General features: G+C 42.2%; 1 protein-coding gene and 1 pseudogene across 4 annotated transcripts in view; both read right to left on the bottom strand.

Moving 5' to 3' along the window:
• STUM (stum, mechanosensory transduction mediator homolog) overlaps positions 1 to 16793 on the bottom strand; it is a 109106-nt gene that overhangs the window by 57151 nt on the left and 35162 nt on the right. The window lies entirely within an intron of this gene.
• On the bottom strand, positions 5827 to 9491 carry LOC128337456 (ubiquitin thioesterase Zranb1-like; annotated as a pseudogene).

Genomic DNA, 16793 nt, shown 5'->3' on the forward strand with positions numbered 1-16793 from the left:
GATAGGTACCTGTGTACACTATACAATCATTGTACAAGTGTTGAACATAATGTTTGAATAGAGCCAGAGTATCCACTGTAAGTGTGTTTAGAGGTTAAACTAAACACCACAGTCCCAGTTATCAAAGATTTGTCTTGTTCATTGGGCTGGCATTTTTGTACTTTCCTTTGGGGGGAAAAAAGCTAAAAAAATATTTACAACCCAGGGCTACAGAGTCTAAATAACTTTTACTTGTGTTTATTTTTGCAAGTTCCAGATGAATACAAGACTTGCAGAAATGAAGAGCCTGCCTGTTGACTCATTACTTTCTGGGCTATAGTCCAGTTGCAGAGATTTTTTTGAGACAATTGATTTTCTAGACAAAATATCAATCAGGGTTCAGACTAGTATTAGGAATGGAAGCTTACTTGGTTGACTATCTGCATCTAGAGCTTGGCAGGCAAGTGTGACCCTATTGATACTCATGCCTCTTGGCAGCCTGATTGGCTAGATGACTGGAAGCCAGGGTATCATTTTGAAGGGGTCCCTCTCCTATTTGCCAGGCATCACTGGAGGACAGCTTTAACTTCTAGAATTCATCCTACAGGATACTGCAAATATACTAGCTTGTCCCCTATGCTTTTTAACATGTATTATGCAGTCACTAGGAGAAAAACTGCCCAGAGGTTTGGAATGGACACTCTCTGTGGCAGGAGTTCTCAAACTAGGGGCCCCAGATGCTGCTGGACTACAAGTACCATCATCCCCAGTCACAATGGCCAACAGCATCTGGGGACCCATGTTTGAGAACCTCTGCTCTACAGAATGAGCTACCTTGTTCTCACTAGCCATTTCATTGTGCTCATACCTACAAGTGGATATCCTGCACTAGAGACTTGGCACAAATAGAAACCATAGAACACAAACACAGAGTCTACTTTATGTACATTTTTATTTATTTATTCAATTCATATACCGCCTTTCCTAGAGTGACTCAGGGTGGTTTACATTAAAACCAAACACACATTAAATCAAAATAAAAACCACATAAATTAAAACAAAATTAAAACTAGATTGAAATTGAAATTAAAACTAGATATCATTAAAAGCCAGGCTAAAAAGATGGGTCTTTAATGCTCTCCTGAAGGCCTCCAAGGAATTTAAGGCTGATAAGGGGAAAATTACTTGAAGTAGTCCCACCATTATTTTAAATAGCTGTAGTATCATGCAAGCACAATTTTATGTATTAGCTCAAGAGTGCTCTTGCGCAATAGCACCAGTGTTATTTTAAACATCTGCAGCAGTATGGGTGGTTCAGAATCACTGTGGTACACTATGCAGCATGTTGGCCACTATTTATATCATGCCCAAGATGCACCAGGAGCTTAACGAAAAGAAATAATACATCACTCCCTAGGCTATGTACAAGCAAAACAGATAATAAAACATGAGGATCTTCATTTTTTTGTTCCTATATACAGTATATGTGATGATTTTTTTAAAGGGGGGGAGCTTTTCGAAAATAAAAAAGGAGCAAAACTCTAAAATACACAGATATCAGGGCTATGCTTCAAAACATCCAAAGCTGAATAATGTACATCATCCTTTTGGTACAAAATGGAGGCAGTCTCTCCTAAGTCGCCTACTTCCACGAAGTACTGTGTACTTCTGGGGGGGCTACAAGCATGGATAGCTGTATATTTCCAACAGGATCAGAGGGGTCATGCACTAGAAAACATCAGTGCATGTAGAAAGAACTCTGCATCACTAGAGAACACAGGCACTAGAGAACATCAACAGGAGAGGGCAGCTGCCTTCTCTTCTCCACCTGCAGGCTTCCCTGATGTACCTGGTTGGCCACTGTATGACGCAAAATGCTGAAGCAGATGAGCCTTTGGCCTGATCCAGCAGGGCTTTTCTTATGTTCCTTTAGAGGAAGCAGAACTCTTTACTGCCCCAGCGATTGCTGGGAAGGCACATGAGGAGGAACACTGGGAGATGTAGAGGCGCTTCACACGATTGGTGTGAAGAGCCAGATGGGGTTGGGCGGAGAGAGTGGGCTTAGCCCGCTCTCTCTGCAGATCATCAACAGGCAACCCTGGGGCTGCCGGCTCCGTCAAAGAGCCAGCGGGGGCTGTGGGGATTGGGGGCCGCGCAGCCCCCGGAAGTTCCAGGATGCCCCACGCGAGCGAGGCTTGCAGCCTCCCAGTGGGGGTCTCCTCATGTGTCACCATGGCGTGGAGCCACACCATGGCAGCACATGATGGGAAAACCCAGGTTAGCAGAGTGCTCGCTCCGCTAACCTGGGCTAAGGGGAGGGCTAGTTTGCGGGGCTAGCCACCAGAAAACCACCGGGCTCACTTGCGAGCCTGCTGGTTCTCACGATGGGGAGAAACCAGGCTGGGCTTCCCGGTTTCCCCCCATTGTGAGAATAGCCTCGTAGTCTTTTCCCACAGAGGTCTACGGGGAAAGAATTACACCTCCTTGTGTGCCTTCCCAGTCATTGCGGCAGTAGTACTGGGCTCTGCTTCCCATAAAGTAGCTCCCCCCACACTAGAAGCAAGCAGTACTGTGGGGAGACAAGTATGATGGGAGCAGCTACCTCTGTGCAGTTCCAAAGGAGTGGTGAGCATTACTTGACTTTGGACGTTGCACAGCCCTAATAGATATGTGTGTGGGGGGGGGGGCAAGTTTCATTGTATATTTGTTTAACAGGCAGCCCAGTACAGGGCTAATCCAATACACGTTAATATAAACCAAGCAAGAGATAACTCATTCTAGTTCATTGCCCTGAACAGAAGATTTCCTATTAGGGTTTAAGAAAACACAAGAGAAATAGAGGGTGCAGACCCTTATTGGTGTCCAGTTCGTTTCTTTGTTTAAAACCATAGGTCATCGCAAACCTGATCTTTATCACTAGTACCAGGCATTCTGTCAATGTTTCTAAAATAATCTGGCTCAGACTCCTGGAATGATTTCAATTTTGCTTGAACAAACAGAGATTGATTAATGAGAAAATTGAAATGGGCTTCAGGATTTATCGCTGTACATGCTGAACAATGAATTACTCATAGTATCTATAGGAATGGCAGATTCCATTTCTCCTTAAAATTAGCACTACCTATTGGATTACAACAAATGCCTTCAACACAAACCAATCTTACAGGATGTAAACTGAGATATGGAAATATGTACAATTCTCATACAGCTGCTACCTAGATCAAAATTCTGCTCTGTTAAGGATTGCCTTGAGTTAAACAAATAGACATTTAAACAAATAGAGAGATATGCTTTAATGTATTCATGAACCTCTTCAGTCTCAAAAATATGAAAATCTGACTATCTTCAAGTTACAAAAATAAAATTCACTTGGCTAGACTGCCTGTATTGTTTGCGGCCTGGGCCCCTGTGTCAGGGAACAATAACAGAGGTTTATAAGATGATGGTTGGTGCAAAGAAAGTGGAGTGAGATAAATTTTTTATCCTCTCCTATAATTCTAGAAACCAAGCTCATATAATGAAACTGACTGGCAGACGAAAGTACTTCTTCATAAAATGCATAATTAATGTATGGAATTTGCTGACCACAAGATGTACTGATGGCCTCTAACCTAGATGGCTTTCAAAGAGAAAGAGTCATGGAGAATAACTGCGAGTCATGATGGCTATATGGAAGCTCCAGATTCAGAGGAAGGGGGAAGCAACATCAGGAGATGTTTGTTGCCTTCGATCTCTGCACTGCTTGTGGCCTTCCCAGAGCATCTGGTTAGCCATTGTGGAAACATGATGCCAGACTTTTTTGTTTTGTTTGCTTTCTCACTCATTTGTAATGACCAAAGCGTGCTCCTCAGTGGAGGTGATTTTAAACTTGCAGGGGAAAATTCTTGATAAAAGAGTAATTTATAATGTCCAACCTACCACAGGATCAGATTTGGACCATGGAACAATTCTCAGTACAGTTTAGATGTAGTAAATTCCACACAGTCATTTAGCATATAGAAACCTCTGTTTCAGAGAGTTTGAAATTGTAAGTAGGTTGGAAGGAAATAAAAACAAACTATCCTAAATTAATTGTTTTATTGCTGCTTTCCTGATAGACACAAATAAATCGTATGTAGATTTAACTAAAGATATAGTCAGAAACAATTCCATTTTCTCCTCCTGCTTTCCCTCCCTTCTCCTTTCTGACTCCACACCACCATCTCCCCGCCCCCCGCACGCACACTCTCTACAGGATTCCCACTGGGACAAATGTCTCAACAACAAAACAGAAAAGGTTGCTAGATAGAATACAACAGAAATGATACAAAATATTAATGGGTAGCAGAGAAGTCTTTACAGAAAATAAAAATGAAAAAAAATTTTCCTTACAAGAGATCAACCAGTTAATCAGGGATCCTGTCCACTCAATCAAAATTTATTTTATCAATAAAATAAACTTGTTCATACTTCCGGGTGTTCCCTCTAATTTTTTTCATCTGTGTGCAGAATGAGTTTCGTTCTGGGCAGCAGTATCAAGGCAGTGTGTGTGCATGTGCATTCCGAGCGGGGCCTTCTGGATTCAGTTTGAGCGGGATCTAAAATTAACTGAGCAGACATCAGCACACATCTGAGAGTGCGCACATGAGCACACCTTAGAGGGAAAACTGCTTCTGGCTTACTCTGGATATATGGCATCAACAAAAAAGCCACATGATCAAGGTAAGAAACATCTCATACAAAATAGTCTTTCAAGGAAGTGTGTCAGAATGCTTAAAAAGTGATGCAGAATATCCTCTCTCTTGCTCCTATGCAAATAGGATATTACACACCCTTCTCATTCAGATACTTGTGTGAAAGTGATATTACACACTTCTCTCTCATGCCCTTACACACACTTGTGCACACACATTCCTCTGGCTCAGAAACATTTCTTTAAACATATAAATACCTACTACAATCACCTCATATATTCATACAACATCAACAGTGAAAATAAAAGAGTGAACCCAGATGGCAGGCCTCTCTCCTTCAGAGGCCCAGGAAATTTGTCCCCTCTCTTGTTGAGTTATAGTTACACTCCTGAAGTTTACTGCAAGTCTCAAAAAGAATGGTATTCATCTACTGTGTGCTTTTTAAGTGCTCTTATTCAAGAGAAAATTCTTCAGTTATTTTAAGCTGCTGGTGATACGTTTTCCAATTACACAACTTTCTTACACAAGCATATGTGGTATATTTATAGACAGATGTACAATTGGAAAGAAAAAAGTGCTTTCTGTCTTGGGAATAAAATTAGTGGTTTTATTTTACAAATGGTAGTCCAACCAACGCAGCTGCCTTCACACATTGGATAAGCCTCTGATTTCTCCCCATGCTGATTTAAAAAGCCTATGCAAAATGCTATCTGCTACAACTGGGCATTATGTAATAAATTGCTAGTACAAGCTGCAAGTACAGTGGTCCCTCGACTTACGAACTACTCGACATAAGTATTTTTCGAGTTACAAACGGCAGTTTTAGATCCGGTTTTAGATGCGTTTTTTTCGACTTACAAATTTTTAGATGGGGTTTCCTCGACTTACGAATTTTACATGCGGTTTCCTTGACTTGCCTGCCTGTTTACTGCCTGTTTATTCTTGAAAAGAAATGTTCCTGTGCAGTTTGCAAGCCTTACTGGGGGTCTGGGTCTTTTTTCTAGGCTCTGGAACGCATTAATCCGTTCCCAATGCATTCCTATGGGAAACCGCTTTTCGACTTACGAACTTTTCGACTTACAAATGTGCATTCGGAACAGATTAATTTCGTAAGTAGAGGGACCACTGTACTGGGGTTGTCACCACACATCTTATGCATCCTGGTATCTCAGTTCTATCGACCATCATCAACTTTATCTTCCTCTCCATTTGAAAGGGATTTATGGGGCAGTTATGCCTCTCACAGTCAAGTCATTTCTCCAACATTTGTGTTACCAGGGTTGGCTGTGCACCAGCACTCGATTTTCTGTATAGCAACTGGGACTCCACCTTCCATCACACAGCAGGCCAGACACTCCCTGAGCAGTTTCTCTTGCTGTTTCTCATTATTGATCTATTGAGCAGACAGGAAGTGGATGTGCAGCAACTTCCCGCTCACTGTGGACCAACAGTAAAAAAAAGTAAGAGTAATATCATAATCAATGTTCAAGTTAGCACCAGGACCTCGATCGCCTTAGCCATCATTCTCCATGGCAACCAATGTGGAGAAGCAACCTCCTGTGCAGCCCAGAGCAACAGGACTTTAAAAAAAAAAAAAGCTCTGTTTCGATAAAGGCAAATTTACATGTTTAAAATTGGTATATCATAAAGTTTCTCCCTGGAAACTTATAACATTTTACTCCACAAACTATAATTGATCTTATAAGAATATGTGCAAGTATAAAAATGTGTGTCTGTTCCAAACTGGCTCCAGACTGACTAGCAAGAGAGAATGTAAGTGCCCAGTCTCCCTGCCAATGTTCCTCTTGCAGTGAGAAGTGTAACCCAAACCTCTGTAGAGTCATGTAAACTGTCATGAAGAGATTTACGTAGTAGCAGCTCCCTCTCATAAATGCCACAGGTAGTGTATAGTACTGCATCAAGCAGGCAGTCCCCTACAGTCTGATTCCAAAGCGCATGAAGTCCATTGTCCAAATGGACCCAATTCCAGTGATCACTTTATAATGGGAAATTCCTCTCTAGTTCTTTGTTCATCCATATCAATCACTTCATCTAATACTTCATCTTCTTGGACTGTTGGTAGCAGGTTTTCAATATCTGCAGGTATTTTAAAAGTTATATGGTCAGTTAGGAAATGGCAAGCAAAATCTTCCTTTTGTTGATGCAGCAATTTCACACTGGATTTGTTGAGTAAGTTTTGGGAACTATGGCTGGAATGCACTTCATCAGCATAGAGCAAGATGAATAAGTGTATGTATCCACATCAAAAGCAGAAGGTGATTTAGCAAGTGTACATCACTGGCAGTAAGCTGCTGTGCAATATCTCCTCCTGATTACTTGTATGTTTCAATAGCAGCTAAGTCACTTTCTACAATCCCAACACAACCGCTGAGAAGCAGCCAGTCAGTCTTTTTCATTCTGTTGTATGTGTGTTTTTAAATTTGGTTTAGTTTTCTGAAACCAGCTTCAGGTTCTTCTTTGCTGCCAACAACTCCCTCCAGTTCAATTTTCTGAAAGTCCACTTTCACTTCAGATTCCCGTTTGGTGATCGTCTTTGGCTCTCTTCCGCTCTGTTGAGTTCTGTCTTGTTCTTTCATTTATCATTGAAGCTTCTTCTGTTTCTGCCAGCTCTATTGCTTCAGTGTTGATGAATCTTGGATTATCACATATTACACATTTTCTAACCCAGTTTTCATAGATACAAGTGGAACAAGTCCAATTCTGTGTCCTCATGTTTAGTTTGTTTCGATCCTTGACTTCTTCATAAGGATCCACAGAACCAGGGGCTCCAGGTCCTACACTGAGACAAGAACTGTGTGCATCTTATTGCCCAAAGCCACTTCAAGTATGTGCACATGTGGCATGACCCTGCTAACTGGGCAAAAAGGCATGTTTTAAAGTGGTGGTTCTCATATTTAGCGGGGAGAGAGCAGCTGGCCCTATGCAAACCCAGCACAATGTCTTTGTGGTAGCTGTTGCTTATGTTTCTTTTTCTATTGTAAGTCCATTTGGGTCAGAGAACCATCTATCTATCTGATTGATTGATTGATTGATTGATTGATTGATTGTTTTCTATACCACCCTTCCAAAAATGGGTCAGGGTGGTTTACACAGATAAATAATAATTAAATGAGATGGAACCCTGTCCCCAAAGGGCTCACAATCTAAAAAGAAACATAAGATAGGCACCAGCAACAGTCACTGGAGGTACTGTGCTGGGGGTAGACAGGGCCAGTTACTCTCCCCCTGCTAAATAAAGAGAATCATCATGATAAAAGGTGCCTCTTTGCCAAGTTAGCAGGGATATTCCTATTCCTTTTTCTATGTAAACCATGTTGAATTTTTGTTGAAAAGCAATATATACATCAATCATCATCATCATCATCATCATCATCAGAAGAAGAAGGACATAAGGGAGCTGGTCTTGTGGTAGAAAACATGACTTGTCCCCTTAGCTAAGCAGGGTCCACCCTGGTTGCATATGAATGGGAGACTTTCCTCTTAGGGGAAGGAGCCACTCTGGGAAGAGCAGAAGGTTCCAAGTTCCCTCCCTGGCATCTCCAAGATAGGGCTGAGAGAGATTCCGGTCTGCAACCTTGGAGAAGCCACTGCCAGTCTGTGTAGACAATACTGAGCTAGATGGGCCTATGGTCTGACTCAGTGTATGGCAGCTTCCTATGTTCCTATTTGCACTTTCCATATTACAAAATGACTTCATTCTTGACCTTGCACTGGGATCTGGACACAGCAGAGCCTTCAATGCTTGCAGCCTCTCCCAACTTAACCTGAACCGCTTTTAAATGGCTCTTCTGTGATAATCATCCCAATAGGTCTGTAAGCACATCACCCTTGACTGCAGATGGTTGGTTTTTATACAGAATATATTATACTGTACTCACAAGTCCTGTTTACTCGATGTTCTGTCATCCTGTGCTCCTTTAAATAAGTTGTTTCAGACATAAAGCTTGCAGTACCACCTCCTGATTCCATGGCTGTCTCCTCAGAAGATGCTGCCCATTTATCTTTGCCACATCCAAGCAACTCCTGCACTGCTGGCTGTGGCCTCCAGCCCCCACCCCCCCACCCCAGCACAGGACATGGTTTCTTCAGGTCTGGGTGGCTGAAGGTTAGTTGGAAGGGTGCTATGTAATTAGTTGGAAGGGTGCTACTACACCAGCAGGACAGGGGAAGGGAGAGAGGGCTTCTGAAAAGAGAAGATCCCTTGAATCTACTGGGCTCGCCTAATAGCAGTGGCCACAATAGCAGCTGCCACAATGGACCTGAAGGATCTTTGGTGTAATCCAGCAGGCTTCTACACTACAAGTAATGTAGTAGGGATGACAATACCTGCATTCGAATATGCATCCTCACCCCATTCTGCCCAGCCAGTCAATTAAGTGCAAACAGATGGGTGTGAGGAGGGCTCAGCTCAGTTATCTTGGCAATGTGAATGTTCTCTCCCCCACACAAACAATTGTACATGCCTTTCCAAAGGGGTGTGGAAAACAGGCCAAAAGGGCACATGGCTCTCGAGTATACACATAGGTGGGCAAGGCAGGGACGGATCAAAAAGGTTGGCTACTATACCCTACAAATATCCAGTGAAATACAATAATGGTGGTTTGGGTTCTATAATACAATCCTGAATACGGGTATCTTGGGAAAGACGCCTCAGTCACTTTAGGTTGCATAAAATAGTCATGTATTTTCAGTGAGTGTAACTGCATTTCCTTTCATTATCCACAATCAAAATGGGGCATTTCCCTCCCTCTGACATTCAGCGGGGGGGGGGGGAATCTATGTGAGCTTATGAACTCTCCTTGCATCCTACCTCTGCATTGCAAAATCCACACACACACGCAAAGTATTTTTAGCCAGCTCCGCTGTACAGAATTATCTGATAGCAGAAGCTTGTTACTGTCATTCAAAAGAGAAAAAAAAATATTTAACTAAATGTAGTCATGAAAAAATACCTTATTCTTTATGCACAGAGTGTTCTGCTTGTTCTAAGAGAAATAGAAAGGACCAATGGCTTCCATGGCTGGGCAAGGTGATTGAGAAGGTAGTGGCCTAGCAGCTCCAGGTGGTCTTGGAGGAAACTGATTATCTAGACCCATTTCACACTGGCTTTTGGGTGGGCTAGAGGGTGACACTGTTGGTCCCTTTGGATCTCTCAGCAGCTTTCAATAATATTGACCATAGTATCCTTCTGGAATGTCTGAAAGGATTGGGGGTGGGAGGCAGTGCTCCCCTGGAAGGAACAGGTATGCAGTCTGGGGGTGCTTCTGGTTCTGAACTTCTCCCTGTTGTCCCAGGTTGAGGCAGTAGCCAGGGGTGCTTTTTATCAACTTTGGCTGATACGCCAGCTGCGTCCATTTCTTGAGATGAATTACCTCAACACGGTGGTACATATGCTGGTAACCTCTAGGCTGGATTACTGCAATGCACTCTGTGTGGGGATGCCTTTGTACATAGTCTGGAAACTGCAGCTGGTCCAGAATGCGGTGGCATTCGGGTTCATCGTGTCCACCTTGGGTTCATCACCACGGCTACGTCCAATTGCTCGCATTCGCACGTAACGCTTGGGGAACTTCGGGCCCCTTCAACTGTGGTTCTGCATTACATGCAAATGTGGCCATAGATTGGAACATGATCCATTAGATTTAGGGCACCAACTGTAAGATGGAAAACTACAAATTACAGCTTGTCTTGGTGTAGCTACAATATTACCAGACAAATCTGGCTTATTACAACAATCAGCTCAATGAACACCTCTATTGGAGGTAGTTTATTAGTTGCAGGACAGTTCTGAAAGACTCCATTAACAGGCAGATCAAAGGTTTATAGTTTGATGATATGTTCTTTGATGATACAGCTCACAAAGATCCCCCCCCCCGAATATTAGATAGGAGGAAAATGTCCCATTCTGATCACAGATAATACTCCACAGAATGGATGGAGAGATGCATTGGGTGAGATGGGCAGAAGAATGCTGAATTCTCTCCCCACCTTTCTTCAAAAGGATGAGTCTTGGAATGCTCATCTTGCAAGGAGGCAACTGGCTCAGGAACTATGACAAACTACTCTGAAAGCAAAGTCTGAGAAGCCCATTGTCATGCTTCCATCGACAGCCAATCAAACAAAATGGGAGGACTATTTTTCCTACCACTCCAGGATATGAAGACTGACTTTGCATGTTAGTTCCCTTTGTAGGCTGCAGGAGCATGAGGCTAGCTGATGTGATGGCCTCCCGCAGCTCCTGTGCCATGGGGCAGCAAGTGTGGGCATCTCACCCCACTCCCGTGGCCCACAGAGAATGCCTCATCTGCCTGCTGCCGCTGCCCTCGTACTCTTTGCCACCTCTACTTTCTGTTCCCCCCACCTATGGGCCAGGCCCAAACACAACACTAGCATCAAGTGAGGGGCCAGTCAGCCTACTTCGCCAGTGCTGCCCTCCCCCATTTCCTAGCTGCTCTACCTTTGTTAGCTGCCTGGATGGCTTTCTCTAGGCTTCTTTTTGCATGGGGGGCAGAGAGAAGCCCATCCAAGTGATGAGCAAAGGCATTGCAGCCAAGAAGTGGTGCAGGAAGTGGACAGGCCCTGCCCCTGACACTGGTGTCAGTGTGAGGGGCATGGACAGTGGCATCTTGGTGTCACAATGAGCTGGAATTGTTAGGCTGAATGCTGTTTAAAGACCAGAGAGGAGAGAAAACAGCAAACTCTCTCTCATATCCTTTTGTGATACTTGCGCAGCAGCATTCTAGACAGCACTCCAAATCACAATGCCCCCAACAGCTGGGGAAAGAGATGAATTTTCAAGCCAAGAACGTATTCTCATTCCAGTGCTGAGGTAACACAATGTCTCTGAAACAGAAGCATTCCTTGGGGGAAAGCAATTGGATCATGCTCAACAGCACATTTGCTTATCTGGAAAGGCCCAACACAATACTAGATAGGCTTTAAAAAAAAAGTCTAATCAGAAATTTGTTGGGGCAACATCTGGATCAGATCTACAAAAAAACAAAACAATTCTGCTAGTCTGTTTGTTTTTTAAATCTAGCAGAACAGTACCACCACAGTGAACCTTGTGATTTTCAAGCAGATTTTGGTTTTTATTTTTTCTAATCACTTCTCCTGCTGAATGTTAATAACGAGGAACATGTTAACACTATTGGTAATAAATACATAATATAGCCATTTTTATATGCCAAGTGCTTTCAATCACCTCCTCACATTGAAAATATCAGCCTTTGGAAATATATTCCCAGAATTTTCATTTTACACTTGGGAAGCTGAGGCAGAGCGATATGGCAGCCACTTGGAGACTTCACAGGGAAAACCCCAAGTGGATCGCCTTACATTGTACCATCATGACTCTCACAATACCTTCCTTGCAACAGCAAGAAGAGTCACAGGAACAAGGAGAGTAGAGATGCTCAAGGACAGATTCAAACGTTTACCAGCTGTTACGAATACAACATTTATTTCATTTCCTCCCCGCTGCGCCATTTAAGGTGGACCATGATAGACAGTAAGGTAAAGTGTGATGTCAAGTCAACTCAACTCCTGGCACCCACAAAGCCCTGTGGTTTTCTTTTGGTAGAATACAGGAGGGGGTTACCATTGCCTCCTCTTGCGCAGTATGAGATGATGCCTTTCAGCATATTCCTATATTGCTGCTGCCCGATATAGTACCAGTGGGGATTCGAACCGGCAATCTTCTGCTTGTTAGTCAAGCATTTCCCTGCTGCGCCATTAGGTGGCTTGATATACAGTACTGTAGTACTAAATTTGGGATGGAGGATACATTTCCTCCATTTCCATGTAACCCATTACAAACAGCTCAAGTATCATCAGAATTTGATGGCTGTGCTTTTTTATAGCAAGTTATAGCAAGGAGCCAGGTGAATGGCTGGAGATCTTGAAGGTTGGTTGTGTGTGCGTGTGTGTTTCAGTGGAGACTGTGACCATTATCTGCTGTCAACACAGAATGCTGTTTTATAATTACTCCCTTGCATTTGCATTGCTATTGCAACAAACGGTTTCAGGTAAGAACAGCCTGCATCACAATTATGATCCAAATATAACCACAATGTTTTCCAGATTTGTTTCCCTCTCATCATACAAAAATCTTCACCTCCACCCCCAAAAGAGGTGTTTTACTTTGCATACTGCAGATTATGAGCAGCCAGGCCACATTCCTTCCTAGGAATAGGATATTAACTTTACACTGCTTAGAAATATTTATAATGCTTGGCATTTTCTATATATAAATTCAAAAGATTCTGTAGAATTATTGGTGGGCTTTCCCCTCTGATTTTTTACTTCAACCAAATGCAGGGCCGGTCCATCCACTAAGCAGACTTAGCTGATCGCCTAGGGCATCAGGGTGGTTGTTGTTGCTATTTTGGCGGGGGGGGGGGGGGGAGCATAGTGCGAGAATACAGCACTGCTAATTATTATCGCTTCCTCTCTTGTATTGGACCCTTGAAGGGGTGTAAGAATGTAATATGTAGTACTGCACCCTGCTCCACAAAGGCTCCGCACATTCTGCACTGCAGAATACAGTCGTCTTTGCTCATTTTACCTCAGCCTTCAGTAAAGACCTACACTTTCTCTCTTGAATATGAACTGGCTGCCTCAGTGTTCATTTCCAAAGAGAAATATTTATTATTTCTTGTTTACACAGTCAGACAGGTGTTATTGACTGGTTTGTTTTATCCAGACATCGAGTCCTTCCCAAGGACCTGGGATGGCTGAATTTTATTGTCAGTTGTTATAGATATCGTCGCAGAATATAGGCTGTTCCCAGTAAAGCTGCTTTTTGTAACCGGCTGATGGTGATTTCTGTGGCCCCTATGGTGTTGAGGTGCTCTTCAAGGTCTTTTGGAACTGCACCCAGGGTGCCAATTACCACTGGGATTATTTTGGTCTTTTTCTGCCACAGCCTTTCAATTTCAATTTGTAGATCTTTGTATTTGGTGATTTTTTTCTATTTCTTTTTCTTCTCTTCTGCTATCCCCTGGTATTGCTCTGCTGATTATTTTCACTTGTTTTTCTTTCTTCTCGACTACAGTTATATCTGGTGTATTGTGTGGCAGATGTTTGTCTGTTTGTAGCCGGAAGTCCCATAATATTTTTACATCTTCATTTTCTTCAACTTTTTCAATTTTATGGTCCCACCAATTTTTGGCTACAGGTAGCTTGTATTTTTTGCAGATGTTCCAGTGTATCATCCCTGCTACCTTGTCATGCCTTTGTTTGTAGTCAGTCTGTGCGATCTTTTTACAACAGCTGATTAGGTGGTCCACGGTTTCATCTGCTTCTTTACAAAGGCAGCACTTGCTGTTTGTTGTGGATTTTTCTACTTTTGCTCTTATTGCATTTGTTCTTAGTGCCTGTTCTTGCGCAGCCAGCATTAAACCCCTCTGTTTCTTTCTTCAAGTAACCATTCTTAAGCCATTGCCAGGTCTTGGTGATGTCTGATTTTCCACTTATATTGTGCAAATATTGACCATGCAGGGGCTTATTTTTCCATTTTTCTGCTCGGTTCTTGACTTGTTCTTTCTTGTAGGCCTGCTTTCTTTCATTGGTGTTGAATAGTTTCGCGTTATTGACCATTTGAAGTGCATCTTCTTCACTGTCCTTGATATATTCTTCAAGGCCTCTTTTCTCCTCCTCTACTGTTTGATGGACTTGCAGCATTCCTCTTCTACCTGAGCTGCGAGGGAGGTATAGCCTATCTACATCACTGCGGGGGTGCAGACAAAGCATGATTGATGGTCATGATTTTCCTGGTCTTACGATCTAGCGTCTCTAGCTCTGCCTGGGTCCAGTCTATTATTCCTGCAGTGTATCTGATAACAGGTATAGCCCAGGTGTTTATGGCTTGTATGGTGTTCCCGCCATTGAGTTTGGACTTGAGGATTTTTCTGACTCTCCTGATGTATTCACTTCCAATTTTTCTTTTTACTTCAGTGTGTGCGATGTTATCAGCCTGGAGAATGCCCAAGTATTTGTAACGTTCTTTCTCTTCCAGGTTCTTGATCTGGCTTCCATTGGGCAGTTCTATTCCTTCTGTTTTTCTTATTTTTCCTCTGTTCATTATTAATGCAGCACACTTGTCTAGTCCAAACTCCATTGCTATATCGCTACTGAATATACGGACAGTGTTTAGAAGTGATTCAATTTCTGACTGGGACTTTCCGTACAACTTCAGATCGTCCATGTACAGCAGATGGTTGGTTATACTTCATGTTTTAGATGCTTGGTATCCGAGGCCCGTTTTGTTTAGTATTTGTGAAAGTGGGGTCATGGTGATTACAAACAACAGAGGGGATAGTGAGTCCCCTTGGAAAATGCCTCTTCTAATGCTAACCTGTCCAAGTGTCTCGCCATTGATTGTTAACTGTGTACTCCACATGCTCATTGCTTTTAAAAATAAATAAATATCTGAATGTTTTTGCTGACACCAGTTGTTTCTAAACATTTTAGTATCCATGTGTGAGGCAATGAATCGAAGGCTTTCTTGTAGTCAATCCATGCAACACTTAGATTTGTTTTTCTTCTCTTGCAGTTTTCTAAAATCATTTTGTCAATCAGCAGTTGGTCTTTTGTGCCTCTGGTGTTGGGGCAATTTCCTTTCTGTTCAACTGGAAGCTGTTTGTTAGTTAATAAGTGTTGCATCACTTCATCTGCTATTATTCCAGTTAATAATTTGAACATGGTTGGCAGACAGGTTATCGGTCTATAATTACTTGGAACTGCACCTTTTGCTGGGTCTTTCATGATGAGATGAGTTTTCCCAGTTTTTAGCCATTGTTCAATATCACCTCCTTGCAAAATGTGATTGAACTGTTTTGATAGTTATTTATGAAGGCTTGTTAGGTGTTTAAGCCAAAAGCCATGCAGTTCATCGTCGCCTGGCGCAGTCCAATTTTTAATTTTCTTTGCTCTTTCACTTATTAATTCTGGTGTTATTATTAGATCTTGCATTTGTTGGTTACATTTTTTGACCTCTTTCATCCAGCCTGCTTTTTTATTACAATCTATTGGATTGTCGCATAATTTCCCCCAGAATTGCACTGTTTCTTCTTTATTTGGTGTTTCTACGTTTCTTGCAGTTTCTCCTTCTATACTTTGGTAGAAACGTCTCTGATTCGACTGGAATTGGAGATTCTGCCTGTGTTGTGTAATTCTGGCTGTTATTTGCTGCTTTATTATTTCCAGGACTTCTCTAATTCTCCTTGAATCTAGGTGGTATTTTTGGATCAGATACTGTTGGGTGTTTTCATTCTTCAGCTTCTTGTCTTTCATATCTTTCAATTTACTAGCATCTGATCTAAGCCTGGAAATTTTATTTTCTAATCTAATCTTCCATTTAGGTGATGTACTGCTTTCTTTTTTTTACAGGTCCACTGATCTTATATCCGAGCTCTTGTGTTGTTATTGTTGCTGCACTGTACATTAGTTGGTTTGTTTCTTGCAAATTATTGGTTGATATTTCTGCAAGTGCAGCATTGACATCTTTGAATGCCTGAGCAAGTTGTTTTTTGGCAACTGTTTTTAGAGCTGGAAGTCGAACCCTGGTGGTTGTTTGGTTCATGTGCTCAGTTATTTTTTTCTTTAGTTCTTGTTGCTTTTCTGTTAAACGGCATTCGGGTTTTTGAGGTGAAGGCAAAGGGGCGGTTACCTGGTTTTGATTTTGAAACAGTTCAGCAACAGTGGCATCCTCGATTTCCAACACCTCCTCCACCTGCGCCTGAGCAACTTCTTCAATTGGTGGTAATTCTTCTTCCATATCTTGAGCCTGTATTTCTCTTTGCAGTTCTTCCAGCTTAACTCCTGTGAATACTTTATTTCTTATTATGAATCTGCTCTGGTCTGCTAGCCTTTGTTCTGTTATTTCTGTATCTGGATGCTTCTCTTTCCAAATTTGGTACATTCTTTTTAAATAACCTCTTCTAGTTGGACTAGACTTGTAATAGCAGATCATTATTTCCTTGTTGGCATTTTTCGTATTTTTTTTCGGTTAAGCGACGTTTCTTCTTCTTCTTCTTCTTCTTATTATTATTATTATTAATTCGATTTCTATACCGCCCTTCCAAAAATGGCCTCATGGACTGCATAGTCATGGCTTCA

Source organism: Hemicordylus capensis, chromosome 1, assembly GCF_027244095.1.
Source record: "Hemicordylus capensis ecotype Gifberg chromosome 1, rHemCap1.1.pri, whole genome shotgun sequence".
Taxonomy (NCBI): domain Eukaryota; kingdom Metazoa; phylum Chordata; class Lepidosauria; order Squamata; family Cordylidae; genus Hemicordylus; species Hemicordylus capensis.